The 16,878-nt window shown below is 33.6% G+C and overlaps 1 long non-coding RNA gene across 2 annotated transcripts; it reads right to left on the bottom strand.

Annotated features, from left to right (window-relative positions):
* Nucleotides 1-1,629: 1,629 nt before the first annotated feature.
* LOC110687819 lies at nt 1,630-5,115 on the bottom strand. 2 transcript variants are annotated; one of them, XR_002504469.1, is made up of 6 exons: nt 4,900-5,115; nt 3,073-3,132; nt 2,425-2,489; nt 2,168-2,320; nt 1,996-2,089; nt 1,630-1,720 (listed from the first exon to the last, which is right to left on the bottom strand). It is a non-coding gene; the product is annotated as an uncharacterized LOC110687819 (long non-coding RNA). The 2 variants fall into 2 exon arrangements; XR_002504468.1 differs by lacking the exon at nt 1,630-1,720 and having other exon boundaries at nt 1,732-2,089.
* Between the last annotated feature and the right edge of the window lie 11,763 nt (nt 5,116-16,878).

The following is a 16,878-nucleotide window of genomic DNA, read 5'->3' as shown; positions in this document are numbered from 1 at the left end:
CGGTTTAAACCGGTGCCATTTTTGCCATTTTTGGAAAAAAAAACCGGGTCTTCTTCGTTTTCGTTTCATTTTCCATACTCTTTCTTTCTCTTGCTTTCATTTCCTCGATCTTTCCTCTTCTCATCTAATCTGCCTCTCTCTCTCCTCCATTGAAGCGTACTCGAATTTCTCCATTGAAGGGGCTTCTGAGCTTTCTCTCAGCACTTTCCTAACACTCCTTCTCTCTCCTTCGATCTCCTTCTCCATAACCGCCACTATCCCTTTCCTTTCTTCTCTCTTTCGATCTCCTTCTCCTTCTCTCTTTCTACAATATTGGAGGTTAGGGTCTCTGGGTGCGTCTATTTTGAATCAATCATGTGCGTGCGTCTTCTACAACAACAATTTCGAATCAATTTCGAACCAAAAATTAGAAATTCGAGGTTAGGGTTTCTGGGTTATTTAGCTTTGCGTTATATTGTAGCAGTTATGAGCTTTCTCCTCTATTGAAACAACTTCTGAGGTAATGTTTTTTAATCAATGAATATCAATTTCGCTAATTATTTGTGTTAGTTGTAATTTCCTTAATTGGGTTGTTTTGCTGGAAATGTTACTTCATTAATTTGTTATAGCGTAATTGATTTTTGTAGATGTATTTGATATTTATTTGAGTGATTAAGTCTTGTTTGTTTGCAGGATTAACTTTTCTTTATTTCTACGTATCATTTCTCTGTCAATTTCGATTATTTGAGAAAGAAATCTAATTTACAACTTGGTGTATTGATGATTTTGCGAACTCGAACTCAAGTCGATTATGTTAAAAAATAACTCATTGTGCTGCTGGCTGATGTGCTTCCAATTAATTTTGATGTTGTTTGTTGACAAGTATGTATTGGTTGATTTTGAATTAAATAAATGATGATTAATGTTGTGATAAAACTTAGTCAAAAATAAGTCATTGATTGGTTTTTGGTGAATTGATCAGCTTAATTGGTAAAAAGGAGAAATGAGCTTTAGTTTGTGGTGTTCGTCATCTTTGGAGGCGAAAAATCCTCATCCTGAGGGTTTTTGTTCTAACAGAACAAAGGTTCCTTTGCCTAAGGCATCTGTCACTAGGCGAAAAAACGAATTCCCCACCGGTTCAAACCCCCCCTTTCCACCGGTTTTGAACCGAGTTGGATTTGGGGGGTGCTAAAACCCCATAGATTTCGCACCGGTTCAAAACCGGTGGGTAAAAGGACTTTTCGCACCGGTTCTGGGTGAGGACCGGTGCCAAAAGTCCCAAAAAAATTTATATAAAAAAACTTTTAGCACCAATTGTGTTCCAAAACCGGTGCCAAAAGTGCCCTAAAAAAATAAAAATTTTTTTGCATTTTTTCACTTAAATTGATATATAAACAATAACATATATATAAAGTTACATATTTTCATTATAAAAGGCTGTAATATTACAATTTTCGTCAAAAAAATAAATAACATACAATGTTACATAAGCACAAACAACATGGACATGCAAAAGGCTCTCAGGCAGACTAAATTAAGCTGGGACTCCACATTACATGCCTCTGCTATCACACGATTCAAAGTTTTTGAAGAAATATCCATATCATTTAGAAGATACCTAAAGGACACAGATGTTTCTATGATGCTCGTGCCTAGAATGATTAGTGCTCGGTTGTTCTCCTCAGAAAATGAAGCATGGGTCATTGCACGTCGAAGAAGATCAATGCGATGAAAAGTATAGCTGAAATAAAAGAATCCAACCACTATAACTGTTCCATGAACAATATGGAACTAATCTTATAGAAAGAAAACTCAAATGACAACAGAGTACACGTTTTTGAGCTAGCATACAGTTATTGATGATTGAGGGTTCATCCCATCAGTTTCTTATCAATCATCACATATTCTCTTCTCAATTCAAAAAACCTTACACTGACAAGCTCAGATTGTTTCTAGAAAAAACAAGACTACTTTAATTAAAACATACGACTATATCACAAGAAAGGTTTCGAGTACCTTCAATGCTTTTAAGAACTTGGAAGTGCCACTCTGTGCAATAGTTCCCAAACAATCAACAAGCTCCTCTTTTGTCATTCCAATTACCAGTATCCTTAAAGATTGAGATACATACAAACTCAGAATTCGATAATTAATGAAATTGCAACAGATCGACGGAATGAATGCATACCTAATCGTGATGGTCCCATTATCTGGATCAGGTTTGATGCGTATTTCAAGCTCCCCTGCTTCCCCGAGTAGAGAGGGATCGGTCACACTTGAAAATCTTATCATTTCCTAGCTTCCATAATTGCTGAGGTCTGCATATTTGGAGTAGTTTCACCTAGAGGAAAAAAATCAGGAAAAAAAAAAACAAAACAATTGTATCAGGCAATTACGTAGACATTGCTGTCAATATCAAGATCAAAATCTTGCAAAGCAATTTACCAAAAGTTCCATTGTTGTCCACTACACGAGACCTGACAAGTTTTATCAATTCATTTGCTTCTTTCCTGGTAAGAGAAAACATCAACTGACATGAACATACAACTCCAAATTGAACTATAGCATATTAGATGGTATAACTATCATCACAGAATTAAACGTTGAGTAAACTGATAAAAAGATATGAAGTCAACCATATCTGCTGTAAATGCCAGACAACAAAATGGGGAATAAGTTGATTCAGTTAATTGTTGCCTGAAGTTAATTGTTGATTCCAAATTTTCTGCCTCTTTCTCCTTTCTCCCCTCACTCTATTTATACTAATGCTAAAGACTATTAACCTGATGATACATTGGAATCAGTCATTTATACCCTTATGGCTAGCTAAATTAGCTCATAGGATGGAGCTGGCAACTATTCAATTTTCTGGGAAGCTATTTGAAAGACGAGCAAGAAGAGCAATGAATTGAAGAGAATGGTGAACTGATATATAAAGAGGTGTGACTATTCATAATCATGAGTTTCCAAGCAATTAAATTTACTTTCTAATGCAAGCAGAAGTATCATCATATTTTCAAACTATTTGTTCATTTAAGATTTTTAAAAGTAATTGAAATTTTGATCATTTGTCATTACTGCAGGCTACAATACCTTGCCAAACCGGATAATGAGAGAAGCTATCCCAGGATGCATATGCTCGTATATTTATCACTGCAAAAGATCATGTAATAGATTAGCTCAAATGATTATATTTTTATATTGTATACGAAGTACTCTGTATAAAGTAAGGAAAAATAAAAGTCAGAGGGACCTTCTAGCCAGGGATTAACCAAACTTAAAGCTGAGCATGACTTTGTGTAACATTTAAAGCTTGTATAGATGTATGATATAGGGTATACTATTGCTTACGAAGGATGAATTACCATAAAAACGAGATATTGAAGGAAGAAATACCATGAAGGAAATCTAATCCATACAAGAATCAAGTACTAATTTATCTAAAGCTTTTCCTGATTAGAGATGGCAATAGCCATAGAGGGTATATTACTACTTACCGAGTTAGCAAAGATACTTTTAGAAGATATTAAAACGATACACTAGTCTTTAGTATATGCATTTCGGCTGTCAAAATTTGTTCAGAATAACTATATGCATGAAAAAATTTAGTAATCATGCAAATGCAGAAGGGGATTCTTCTTTTTCAGAAAAAAGGTCTAACTACCAAGAGCATTATTCACATGAATATTGTTTTAACTTTTTAGCTCCAAATCAATTTTGAGAGAAGAAAAAACAGAGCACATTGAAGTTTATGAAACCATATTAATGGTAATCTGGGCTTCAAGCCTTCAACACAGTGAGCTCATGTGCAATTTACCTTTGGAAAGCCTAACTATGGTTAATCTTTGTACTGCTGCACAGGTAGCATTGAGTGTGGCAGTAGTCACTTCTTCCTCTAAACCCTTACCATCACAAATGCTTTAACTTTGCTTTTGAAGACTATCTTTCTCACATAATTCTTCTAAGTTCAGTAAACTCTTAAATATCTTGATCTAATACGAAACAATCTTGTTACAACTCTTACAAGCAACTTTGAAATTAGTTTAATAAGAACAAACTTTCTACCTAACATAAATTCTTGAAATTAGTTACACCACAACAGCTTTGCACAATTGCATCTCATTTCTTGCAATTTTATCCAATATTATACGAGTAATGACCAACATAAATCAAGCAGCTCATTACACCACAACAGCTTACATAATTGCAATTTTATCCAATATTACACCACAACAGCTTTGCACAATTTCATCTCATTTCTTGCAATTTTACCAAGATCAGCACATTCTCATTTAGATGCCATATAAGATTGAGAAACTACATAAATCGGAGTACTAATCAGTTTTTGTATTTCGCACTTAATTAGTTCAAAAGACCTTGATCTGTTTGATTAATACTGTAATTCTATCATAATATGAGTATCATATATAGAAGTATTCAATTTCGCAAAATTTGATTACAACAAATCAAATAACGTCCAAAGTTTTAGCACAAACTACAAGTAAAAGGACCTCAATGCAATAGGGACAACAACAGCAATATTTGAAGCTAATATCTTCAGTTTCCTATCTTTGAAATATCCCTGCCAAAAGCTAGAGTGGTTTCCCAGTTTACAGCAACATAGAATCTGTTTCTCCAGCTAAGTACACGCGTTAGATATGCTGAGCGCCAAATCAGAAAGCTGAGGAACCCAGCAATGGAGAACCATCAAGTTCATAAACAAATGCCCAAACGAGAACCATCAAGTTCATAAACAACAGCAACAATCAAAACCCTAAAACAATTTACTATTGTTGAATGCACAACTCGAAATTAAAGTCACAACAGCAAACCACAAAGAACAGAAAACCCTAAATCAACGACTAACCCTAGATTGCGAAGGAATTCAATAGATTAGGAAGACCACGAAATAAATCTTACCTCGAAGCTGCTACAATGGAGTTGGAAAGCTCAGAATGCGCTTCAATGGAGGTGAGAAAGCTCAGCAGAATGCGCTTCAATGGAGGAGATCTATGGAGAGAAAGAGACGAGTTGCGGCAATGGAGGTGAGAAAGCCCAGAATGCGCTTCGATGGAGGACGTACAGCTATGGGGAAGGTAGGCGACAACGAGGGGGGTGCGAATTGAATGTGGAAAAGCTAGAAGGGGAATGAAAACTGAATTGAAGGAAGAAGAAGATCGAATTTCACGATTAAGTGGTTTTTTTGTTTAATTTACAGCACCGGTTCGAACCGGTTGTAAATGAATTTTCCAACCGTTTTGGGATGAACCGGTGCGAAATCCCTCTTTCCCTCTTTTTTTTTTTTTTTTTAATAAAAACATTTAGCACCGGTTTATAAGGAACTGGTGCGAAAAGTAATTATCCAAATCCCGCCCAATTTTTGCCTTTTTCATTTTTTCTACTAGTGTGTGTTGCCGGTTAAAAAGGACAAGTTTCATAATTGTAGTTATGATGCTCAGAGAGCTGTTGTAGCCTCGTCGAGCCATTTGGCTGCTAAAAAATTGCAAGAGGTGTCCAAGAGTAAGAAGAAGTGGGAAGAGACGAATGCGAATCAAAATTTGGAGTGTGTTAGGACTTTGTTGATTGCTAATTATGATAGCTACACATTCAACATTTATCAAGAGTTGTATGTCATCAATAAGGGTATGTAATCATCATTGCCCTTTTCTCTATGACTACATTGCATTTGATTTATTGTAGGTATATTGATCTTTGAGCTTGTGTTATGTCTAACATGTTAAGAAGATTTAAATATTTTCATGGTAAACTGTCTTGTTGATTCTCTTGTAGGTCGATATTTTAAAATCATGTGCTTTGTCATGAATGTAGTGTATACTTTGTAGGAAAGATGTATTTCAGGACATCTATTACTGTGTGAGAACATGAATTTCCCCTTGGATGTACAACTTCCAAATTATAATCTCGTGGGATGGAGGAGCTCATTTATGGTGGCTTTGGGGCATTGAAGTGGGTAAATCTTCGAGTTCTTAGAATGTGTGGTTTTATGTTTAGGCTGTTTGACAATCAATTATTACTTCACATGAGATACTATTGACTTCATCCTTCAAGAAAATGCTAGATTTCCTCAATTGTTTTAATTGCTTAGTAACTTTTGTTAATGTATACATTGAAGATAGTTTTATCATTGTCTGCCTCTTGTTCGCTCTTTGGTTGATATGATGATTTAATATTCTTTTGAGTATCGATCATGCGTTTATTGGTATCTAATAAAAAGGACTATAATGGACGGACTTGAATTTTCTTTACCTAAACTCCTTAAACTTGGTTGAAATGCTCTCTCCCCCCTGTAATTAGCAATTTAGCATTCCTTTTTGAGCAGCCTAAATGGCAATTAGCATGATTTGTATCTGCTAAATTTTATCTATGTTTTCCTAGCTTGTGACACCCTTCAAATGAAATTAAATAATTAAATATTTAAAAAAATTAATGAAGAAGCTAGAATTGGTACAACACTACAAACATACCATGGTAAGAACAGGATCAGGTCTTCCATACTCGAAAAGGATCCCTACAACAGACCGGCTGCCATCAGCAGCTACATATACCTGATGTAGCTCTGCTGAAGTGTTTAGCAGAAGCTATGTTACTCCGACACCCTGATGTACGTTGAGTGTCGGATCCTCTTGACACTTCGAAACGATATGACACCCAAATATATAATGCCCTTATACAAGATTTTATAAAATCTGTAGTGTCGAAGGATCCAACTACGTGTCCGACTGACCCCAAATCTGAGTGTGCAACATAGAGCAGAAGTTTTTGTTTGAGTTTGACCATGGTTTATTTTTTCTAATCTGTCTTATCTGTGTTCTTTTGCTCATTTGCTTAACTTCATGAATTCTATTCCTACTTATTTTTTGTAATTTGTTTTGAGTATGTCAGGAACGTTCAAATTGACACTTCAGTTTACTAAGGACTACCCAAATAAGCCTCCTACAGTGCGCTTTGTCTCTCGGATGTTTCATCCAAATAGTAAGTGCTAATTATTAAATTTTTGTATTCAAGAAGAATGCTTGTCTTCTTGCAGTGTATTACGTTCTGCTTGTTACTGTTAAATCCCAGTTCCGGTGCTGAGCGTTTTATCTAGAGGCTTTTTGATGCATAATTGTATTGTTGTCATTTGTGTTTTAAACTGCCATTTGATCAATCGAATCTATATATTACAATTTATCTTTGGCTACATCAGTACTTCAGTGGAAGGATAATATTTTGGAATGATTAAGAAGACGCATAGATCTTAAAAATTAAATTGTGAACAATATCATTCCAAACAGGGATTTTAGCCTTGTATCATTAATCATGAAAGACTTGATACCACAGTGTAGTTTCATTGTACTTTGGCTAGCTTGTTTTATAATGGCTAACTTAAGATGATCTTGCATGGAGCAAGTAATAATTAATTTCTTTTTTTATCCTTAGTTGCGAATTTGCAAAGCAGCACTGGCAAGTCAATGTAATACAATCTTAAAAGGGAGTATATAATTTTGGTTTGCTGGGTGTGGCTCAGCTTACTCAAAGATTAATCTTAAAAAAAAAAAAAAAAAAAAGGAAGAAGCTTACTAAGAGATTATGCACTCAAAGTTTTATGCTGCAATTTGCTTATTGTTCTTATCCAATTAGATACCATGCCTAATGTTTGTCTGCTCACTGTTTTCTTTTAGTAGAATCATGCCATAAAAGATGATTTCTTCTTCAACAGATTTTGACTATTTTCTACATGTATCTATTTGTCTGCAACTGCAATTTTTATATATGCTAATAAACTTGTTTTTTTATGTTCTAACCTTGCAATGTGTATGTTTGCCTTTTTTTTTTTTTTTTTTGGGGGTGGGATTTTATTAGTTTATGCAGATGGAAGCATCTGTCTTGATATACTACAAAACCAGTGGAGTCCTATATATGATGTTGCTGCGATCCTAACCTCAATTCAGGTAATGAGTTACCCTGAACATTTGTAACTAGTTTATGTTTCCTTATTCTTTTTTTTTTTTTTTTTAATTTCATTTTTTGATAGTGGTGATCATTTTCTTCTTGCTAATGCTTGTGATCTACAGTAAAAAGTTTATACCATTTTGGGAGGCAATACAACCTCTTCTTTCAAAACATTGTTGTTGTAGAATTTCATTATTTTGATGCCACAATACCATGTGTGCTGAAATATTTTGATGCCAAATTATTTTCAGCTGTGCTTTATATGTATTTTGTGTAGTTGCATTTTGTTTTGATTCCTTGCTCTCGGGGATGTCATACTACCTGATATATGCCCATTCTAGTTTCTTTTTAGGTAGGAAGTTTGATAATTCAAGTCTCATATGAGCTCGGTTTGTAGTATTGGCCTCAATTATGATTTATGAGAGCCTCTCTAGGTTCATGTAACAAGATTGTTGGGTCAAAGATTAGAATCATACATGTTTTGAATCCTCATTTTATTTAGTGTTTTGAAGAGTTCTGTTATTGAGAAGGGTGTTTGCTTATTTCTTAAAAAAATGAGAAAGAAGTATGCTTATTATACTTTTATGTATATATTTTTTTTAAGAAAAATGGTAAGTAGCATAAACACCTTGGTAGTACTGCAGTACATTTCTGATTCCAGCAAATATCTAAGAATCTCATCATCCAATTTCCCGTGATCAGCTTCCCTCATGTCACTCGTCTAAGTGGTTTTGTTTTCCTTATGACATGTTTAGATATTCTGGATTCAATGGGCTGAAGCTGCGTGCTAGAGGTGGCATGCCAATTGCATTTGCGCGGATTATGAGGTATTACAAGCATATTTATATTTATATCTATGCAGCCAATGTTAATACTTCGCATTAGTTAGTCAGAGCCAATAGCATTACTAAACATTTAAAACATATGGCGAAGATGAATAATTCTCTTATTCAATCAGATTGGATTATACTCGTTTATTACTACAAGATTGTTTCAGCGGCCTTTCAAATTCTATAATTTTTGTATTTCATTTTGTTAGTCATTTTCTTATTCTTTCTTTCTCCCATTCTGTTGTACATTTCATTACTGGTGTGGTTGAATACTTGTATTAATGACACTCACTGACCACAAGGTTTGCTAAATGTCATGCTTATGTCCTTCTCTATTCAGGAAGTAGAACAAGCTACTCATGCAATGCAAACACTTCAGGACAGCATGTTGCCGTCTTCAGACAGGGGTGGCAAATATGTAACTTTATATATATGCAATGCAAACATTTTTTTTGGACGAAAATTGTAATATTACAGCCTTTTTTAATAAAAATATGTAACTTTATATATATGTTAATGTTTCTATATCAATTTAAGTGAAAAAAAAGCAAAAAAAAAAAAAAAAAAAGTTATTTTTTTGGGGTATTTTTGGCACCGGTTTGGACCAGAACCGGTGCCAATAGTTTTTAAAATTTTTTTACACTTTTGGCACCGGTTCAAAGCAAAAACCGGTGCCTAAAGTTGGGTTTTTCGCACCGGTTCTTGATTTGAACCGGTGCCTATAGTATTGAAAATAAAAAAAATTGCGCCTTTCAAGTTGGCACCGATTAACTGGTGCCAATGCAAATTTTTGGGGATTTGGCATCCCTCAAATCCCCAACGGTTCAAAACCGGTGCCTTAGGGGGGGTTTGAACCGGTGCCAAATTACCTTTTTCGTCTAGTGCCATTTTCACAAAATACTTGAAAAAACAGTTAAATGACATTTATTTAGTCTGTAAATTTCAGAGTTACAACCTGAAATTTCATAGTTACATTCATACATGATTAAAATATTTGATGAAATATTGACATTGGAGACCTCATCACAAACGTAAGTGAATATAACAAAAAATACAAAGGTAAGATAAAACAAATACTAAAATTTTTACCCAATTATTGGTTCATAATTTTAAGTAGCTAGGGATGATCGTTGGGCGGTGCGGGTGCGGATGCCCTCACCCCCATATCCGCATTTGCCAAAAAAATTTATACTTGTGACCTTCCCGCCACCTGCAATGGATAAAATTTTAACACCCACTTCCGCCTAAGCGGGATACCCATATACACCCAATCCACCAATCGTCCGTCTTTTATCTACTAACCTAACAATATTTGTTTGCTAAATTTCATATAGAACATGTCATTATGCTATCTCTGAATTTTTGTAAATACATAATTTTATTATATATTATACAAGTAAATAGTCAATTTGTATACAAATACAAAAAAAAAATTACATAAAAATTAGTGGTAGTAATAAGTTGGCGGGTAACTGGGTGGGTAGGCGGGGTAACTAGCGAGTAGGCGGGTATGACATCAAATCCACTGTTTATTCGCTACCCACGGTGGGTATGACTTTGTACCCATACCCAATTACTTATCTGCCAAAGTTAGACCCATACTCGCTTCAACTAGGGCGGGTACGGTGCGTCGGTGCGTGACTCGCATTTTTATACCCATCTGTCATCCCTAATTTTAAGTATATATAAATAATTTAATAGGTAAAATAATAGTAGAATAATTATGTAAATACCAGCGTTAAATCATGCTATGATATTTCTAGGAGCTATATATGTTAGAGCGTGATTTTTGATTTCCACTTTATCATTATTATTAAAAAATTTGCTTTGATAAGTAAATAATACATATAAACTTATTATATCGTGCAATTGCACGGGTACTATACTAGCGTAAAAATGAAAGAAAGAATTGGCAAGGGGCTTTAAAGAAGAAGAACGTGATGAAAATCATTTTAGATGACCAATTTTAGATTGCAACCAAAGAAGAGATAAAAAAAAACTTTTCGAAAAAGATTTAAAATTGGAAAATCTATATAAGGCATTGTTTAGTTCAACTTATTTTTACTTATTTTAGAAAAAATAAGTTCAGATCATATTATCGTTTTATATGCAGTTTTTTATCGCTAAATATCTTTAATTTCGTTATGAAAAAAATTATGAAAATTACATATTAATAAAATACACATTATTACGAATCTAAAAAGACCTCACTTGATACAGTTTTTCCTTATAGATTATCGTACACTTAAGGTTAAAGTTTGGTCAAATCAAACAATCAGATCGGATAAGTTCAGATAAGCAAATATAAGGTGAACTAAACAGGGCCTAAGTCGAGTGTTAATATACTATAAAAAGAAGATGGAAAGGGAGATGAGAGCAAATAGGGAGTAGGAGGCAAGTAATGATGAACTTTGTAAATCTTGCAAACATGGCATAATGTTAGTAAAATAATTTTTTAATTTTTTTTATAGTAGTAATTTATAAATTTTTTAATTTTTTTTTAAATGACATTAATACGTGGTAGTAGTAATTGTCAAATTTTTCTTTTTTAAAAGTTAAATTTGGATTAGAGACAAGGTGTTTACAAATAGTTGTGCCAGGAGAAAAAGAGAGATGGAGGAATTATTATTGTCATAATGGGAGTAATAGTTACCCACCCTCACCCAGTATAACTATTACACCCAAAATGAGGATATTAGTTCTTCTTTTTTCACCTCATACTGCACCATCACAACAATTTCTTTACAATCACACCATCACTATCTCATCCTTCCCTATTTTCACTTTCATTTTGCTTAGTTTGACTGCATCTCTCTCGATCTAATCATGCCCTAGATAGTTTTGTTTTACTCCCTCTTACCCCTCATTTCTCGGCTTTCCCTAAGTTCCTCAATTCCTCCCAAAAATCAAATTCCAGCAGCCTTTTCTCCATTTTTCTCTCTCCTCATCTGCTCAACAATGGCTCCGACCTTCATCTTCCCCCCATATATCCACCCCGTTGACGAAGAAAACGAATAATTAATCCACAATTCAGCTTCTTCTCTTTCATTGAAGCAGCTTTTGGGTAAGATATTTTTTCAATCATCGACTATCAATTTCATAATCTAGGGTTTGTCGTTAATTTATTTTTCAGTTTAGCCATTTTAGGGTTCTTCTAAAGTGGAAGCGAATTGTGAATAAAAGCAGTGGCCACGCGTATTTGTATTAAAAAAATTCTGCATTTTAATGGTTTGACGGTTAATTTTACGTAATTGTGCTGATTAATCAAAATGAACAATATAATTTTAGCTTCTACATGTTTGTGATACTCTGACTATTAAGGATGATCAAATCTAGCAGGATAGTATAGTTAATTTACACTGCTAGAGATTGTTCAGGAAGGACAATTTGTTTTATCTATGCTAGACGAATTACTTCTTTTGAGAACACTCTCTTTAATCTCCTTGAGAAGAAAAGGATTTTAATTGTTGAATATTGCAACAATTAACTAAGTCTGATACTTGGATTGTTGCAATTATTCTCAGTGATCCCGCTATTTTAAGAACCATTAATCATGGTGGTATATTTTATATCTAACTCTAAGATTGCCCAAATTTCTGCTTAGCTTCATTTGTTCAAGTAGAGTTCCTGAATTCAGACATTTGTATCTTGTTATCAAACTCTGCACGTCAATTATCACACCATATATCTAAGTATCTAATGCCTATCAAAAATGAATTGTAGGTTTATGTGTTTGTAGCCAAGAAATTTAAGTCGAAGGTATCATTTCATTTTATCTGTCATCCTTAATCTCTTAAGTTTAAAGATTTTAGTTAATTTGTTGGGCTTCGTTGGTGCAGATAATGTTCATATATGCGGACATAATTGAGGAGAACCTAGCAATACCTTTCCTGACTGTGCTTGGACTAGAAGATTCTCAGAAAACTATTGTAAGTTTCATGTTGTTTTGTTCGTTGTAATTTATTCTCAAGTTAGATTCGTATTGCCTTGCCTATTGTTTACCTGATTATGTAAATCTTACTTGAGCATATTTGGCCTTTGTTACTGATAGGTTGCTGTATTTGTTTGTCACATGGAGTTTTTCATAATTTTGATGTTTTCTGTAGCACAAACTAACATGTTTACAAACTAAGAGTTGTACAGTACAATTCTATAGATTTTTTTTCTAGTTTTCCTTTGGCACTTGCATCTTCTTCTCACCGTTTATCCTCCAATTTTGATTTTTTTTTAAAAAAAAAAAATATATTCATCATGCACTTTCCAGTTTCAATATTACTTAAAATAGGTTGATTTCTCTCCCCTTCTTTGTTTTAAAAATCTTTTGAATAATATAACAAATCTGTTCATAATAATCCTTAAAAGCCACAAGTTGAAAAAAAGGAATTCCCCTTATGAACAGTGTTCTTCCTTTTTACCCTCAAAAAAGTTCATTTACATCTTTGCTCTTGCTTAGCAGCTCATGCAATGTGTGACTTCGATCTCCTCAACTGCCCTTCCTTTCCAACTTTTCCTATCACATCCATACATTTTCCAGGCTTTTGTCTGCAATTACTCTCTCTCTATCCTCTCACAGAGATGTATCTCCCTCCATTTTCAGAGAGAAATGCTGCTGTTGGCGCTGCTTTTTTCTCTCATCTTGCTTTCCCTCTCTAGAAATGGCAGACATTCTTAATGCAAGTTGAGAGTAATACGAATGATAATGCTGATTCCTCAGCAGCTCAACATTTTAGCATGGAGTTGCTTTTATAGAAATCGTTGGTCTTCTGATCAATAATGGGCATGCATGTGTTCATTGTGGAATGGTATTATTCAGTCATTCATGTAAAATATTTATTGGTTTTATCTTGCACATAAATATTTACTGACCTGTCTCTTCTTATTCTCTTTTAAAATTTTGTGTGAGCACTGCTGAGACGGCTTCCAAGCAATTGAAGACGACTCATGAGTCTATAAATGAGAAGTGCAGTAATCAAGCTTCAACGATGATTACTTTAGTGAGGTCAGTATGCAGTTACATATGTTGTCAAGTTTTTTGGATTTGTGTTATGCATAAAAATCTCCAGATGCTGCTGCATATTGCATGCTATGCCAGTCATGATTTTGCCTAGCATTTTTTAATTAAGAGAATCACTATTGAGCTAACCAGTTTACTTTGTCTGATACTATATAATATTATTTATGTGCAGGAACATGTTAGAAAGCCATTGTTAGAAAGCCATGAGCAGCATGATTCAGAAGTTGATTCTGTAAGGGTTGTAGACTTGTAGCTGGGCAAAATGCAGTGAAGATATTGTGCATGATCTAGACAGTAAGTTTTCTGTTATGGTTGTGATCTTACTGAGAGTTTTGTTAATACTATATTGAACATTGTAGTTGTTTTCTACTGTGTTCAAAGATTTTATACTGTAATGATGGATGAAGCTATTTAGACACTTATATTTTAAGTTTGATACAGTAAGTTGGATCTTTATCGTGGCTTACTCTATGACTTATTTCTTACCAGTTATTATATGTGTGGAAAATAAAATAATATTTAAAGAATATTAAGGGAATAACAGACAAATTTAGTAAGGGAAACAATGTTATTTTGACAACGGTCTAGGAAAACAAATGTTGTTAAATCTGTTCTAGATAGAATAATTACATATAAAAAAAAAATAGAATATATCAAAAGGTGATAAGGGTATACACATGAAAAAGTGAACTAAGTATAATTTCTAGAATTTGTTGTGTGCAATACACTAAAATTAACAAACTTAGGTTTTTGTATATTTGTGGAAGCTGAAATTGAACTGTAAACCTCATTTGAAACTACAGTACAGTTGTAGGAGAAGGATAAATGATGTAGGAGAAGCTGGAAATTGTGGATTGAAGATGAAAAATGTTATTTGTTTTTGCTATTCATCTTAATAGACTGGAAGGTATCTTCCCAAAAAAAAAAAAAAAAAAAAAAAAAAAAGAAGCAAGAACTTAGAAATAAGAGAGAGAAATGTATTTTTCTCTACCAAATATATAGGAGCAGAAGCATGCACTTAAAAATATAGGATTTGAGAAAAGTGGGGGATAAATTATTTTTGTGGGAATGCCTTAATTCACTTCTCTTGGGTTTTGGATTGATTTTAGAGAAAACTGCTCCTTTATCATCATGGAGGATTTAAAATAATTTCCTGCTTGCTGTATGTTTCTAATCTTATTGATGTACTAGATAATGGAAGTGAAATCAGTCACTAAAGGAATTCAGCTTAAGTCTTCTATAATGAAATAATGAAAGTGCCATATGGTTGATAGATTGATGCTACTATAAGAATTACTGCTCAATTCCTATGGTTGGTTTGGTTGAAGTTAGCTTATGGGTGATCTGATTAAAGGTTTGGAAGTAAAATTGTGACTTTTATCCTCACAGAAACACTTGAAATTGTCTATATTCTGGCTATATCACATATTCTTTGTTATAATCTGGTGCTTTGGTATTTCATTTTTCCTTGTGGATTTTGGTAGTCTATTTGTTTTCTCTGTCACCTTGTGTGCTTAAAACATTGTGGGATAATATCTGGGTTCAGTTCGCAAATTGTTTCTTGATTCTGGGCAGGTTGTACGTATTGAAAATGAGACACAAACTACTTTCCAGCAGAGATATATGGTGAGGATATAGCTTATAGCCATGCTCTAAAAAATGTCAGGCTAAACAACCCGCTGTGTTGAATCCGGATTAAAAATCTAATAAAACCATATAATGTACCTAGGAAGAGTTGTTTATTAGTTGTAGAACTGAAAGTTGTTGGTAAGAGCAATTTTGAATATCATCCATCAGTAGGCATAGTGAAGTTGATAATAAATGCTCTTAGAATTTCAGATTACTGGCATAGTAACTATTTTAATAATAAAAAAATTCTTGTCCTTTAAAAAAGAGTACGGATTATTGTTCATTTGATTATTTGTTTATTTATTCCAATTTCAAAATTCCTAGAAACGTGATTAACTTTTAATTGTGTTTTTAGAGCAATTTTTAAAGGAATTGTTGGGATAAGTTTTGTAAAGAAAGAGGCTGAATTTCTGAAGGTGAAGTGAACAAGGTCTAATACATGTATGTACTTATGTGAGCTTAAACTGGAAAGCTAATGGTCCTTCTTTAGATTGGTATGCCTCGTTTAACAGTTTAGAAGTTTCTTGCATTCCTTTTTTTTGAAAAATAAGGAGGCAATGCTGATGCATTATCTCTAAGGCCCTATTTTTCTTCACCTTAAAACAAAAATATTTACTAAAAATAATTTCAGTTTAGTAAAAATAAGTTCAATTCAGTAAAGATCGGTAACTTTAAGAAAGAAAAAATCAGTAAAAATAATTTCATCCAGCAAAGATGAAGTGAACAGGGCCTAACACTTTAGTTTAATTCTTATGTTGTATTATGCTTTTGGTGGATTTTGATGTCTATTAATCGTGCCTTAGAATTTTTATCCTATCATATACGTGTGATCTCGTGTATGTGAAGCCTACTATTTTATTGTCTCATAACAAGGCTACTTGGTGTTGATTGGTGTTTGTCCGTGAGGTTTGTATTTTGGGACAATTAGTGCGGCAAGTGTGAGAGTATGTTGTGTGTGGACCAGGTAGATGTTGCTTTTTTGGGTGGGTTTTTATGTAGTCATGAGCCATATTTAACTTCATTCTCATTAGTTGATCCTATGACTTGATGCTTTGTCTTCACCTTAGCATTAGGTAATTTTTACTTTTAAATTGCTATGATTGGGCGTTGTATTGTGCTACTTACTCCGTTTTTTATTAGATGCTTCGTTTTTGAAATTGTGGACTTGTAGGCAATTTTTGGAGTTTAGAGAGATAAATAAAGAGGGCTTATGAAATATAAGAGAGATAGAGATAATTTATTGACTGAAACGGAAAGTGATGCTTCTAAATTGAAACTTCTATATATAGAAAGTGATGCATCTAATAAATAACAGAGGAAGTATACTTTATGTTGAGTCCGTTAAAGTTTTTGAAAAGCCTATTAGCTCAATTGGTAGAGCAATGTGTCATTACACATGTATGTAGGTTCGAGTCCTACATAGGTTGGAACTATATATTACCTTCCTTAATAATTATTTGCAACAAAGAGGTT

This window comes from Chenopodium quinoa, unplaced genomic scaffold (assembly GCF_001683475.1).
Source record: "Chenopodium quinoa cultivar QQ74 unplaced genomic scaffold, ASM168347v1, whole genome shotgun sequence".
In the NCBI taxonomy this organism is placed as follows: domain Eukaryota; kingdom Viridiplantae; phylum Streptophyta; class Magnoliopsida; order Caryophyllales; family Amaranthaceae; genus Chenopodium; species Chenopodium quinoa.
Note: the sequence above shows the minus strand (reverse complement) of the source record. Positions and strands in the feature narration are given on the sequence as shown.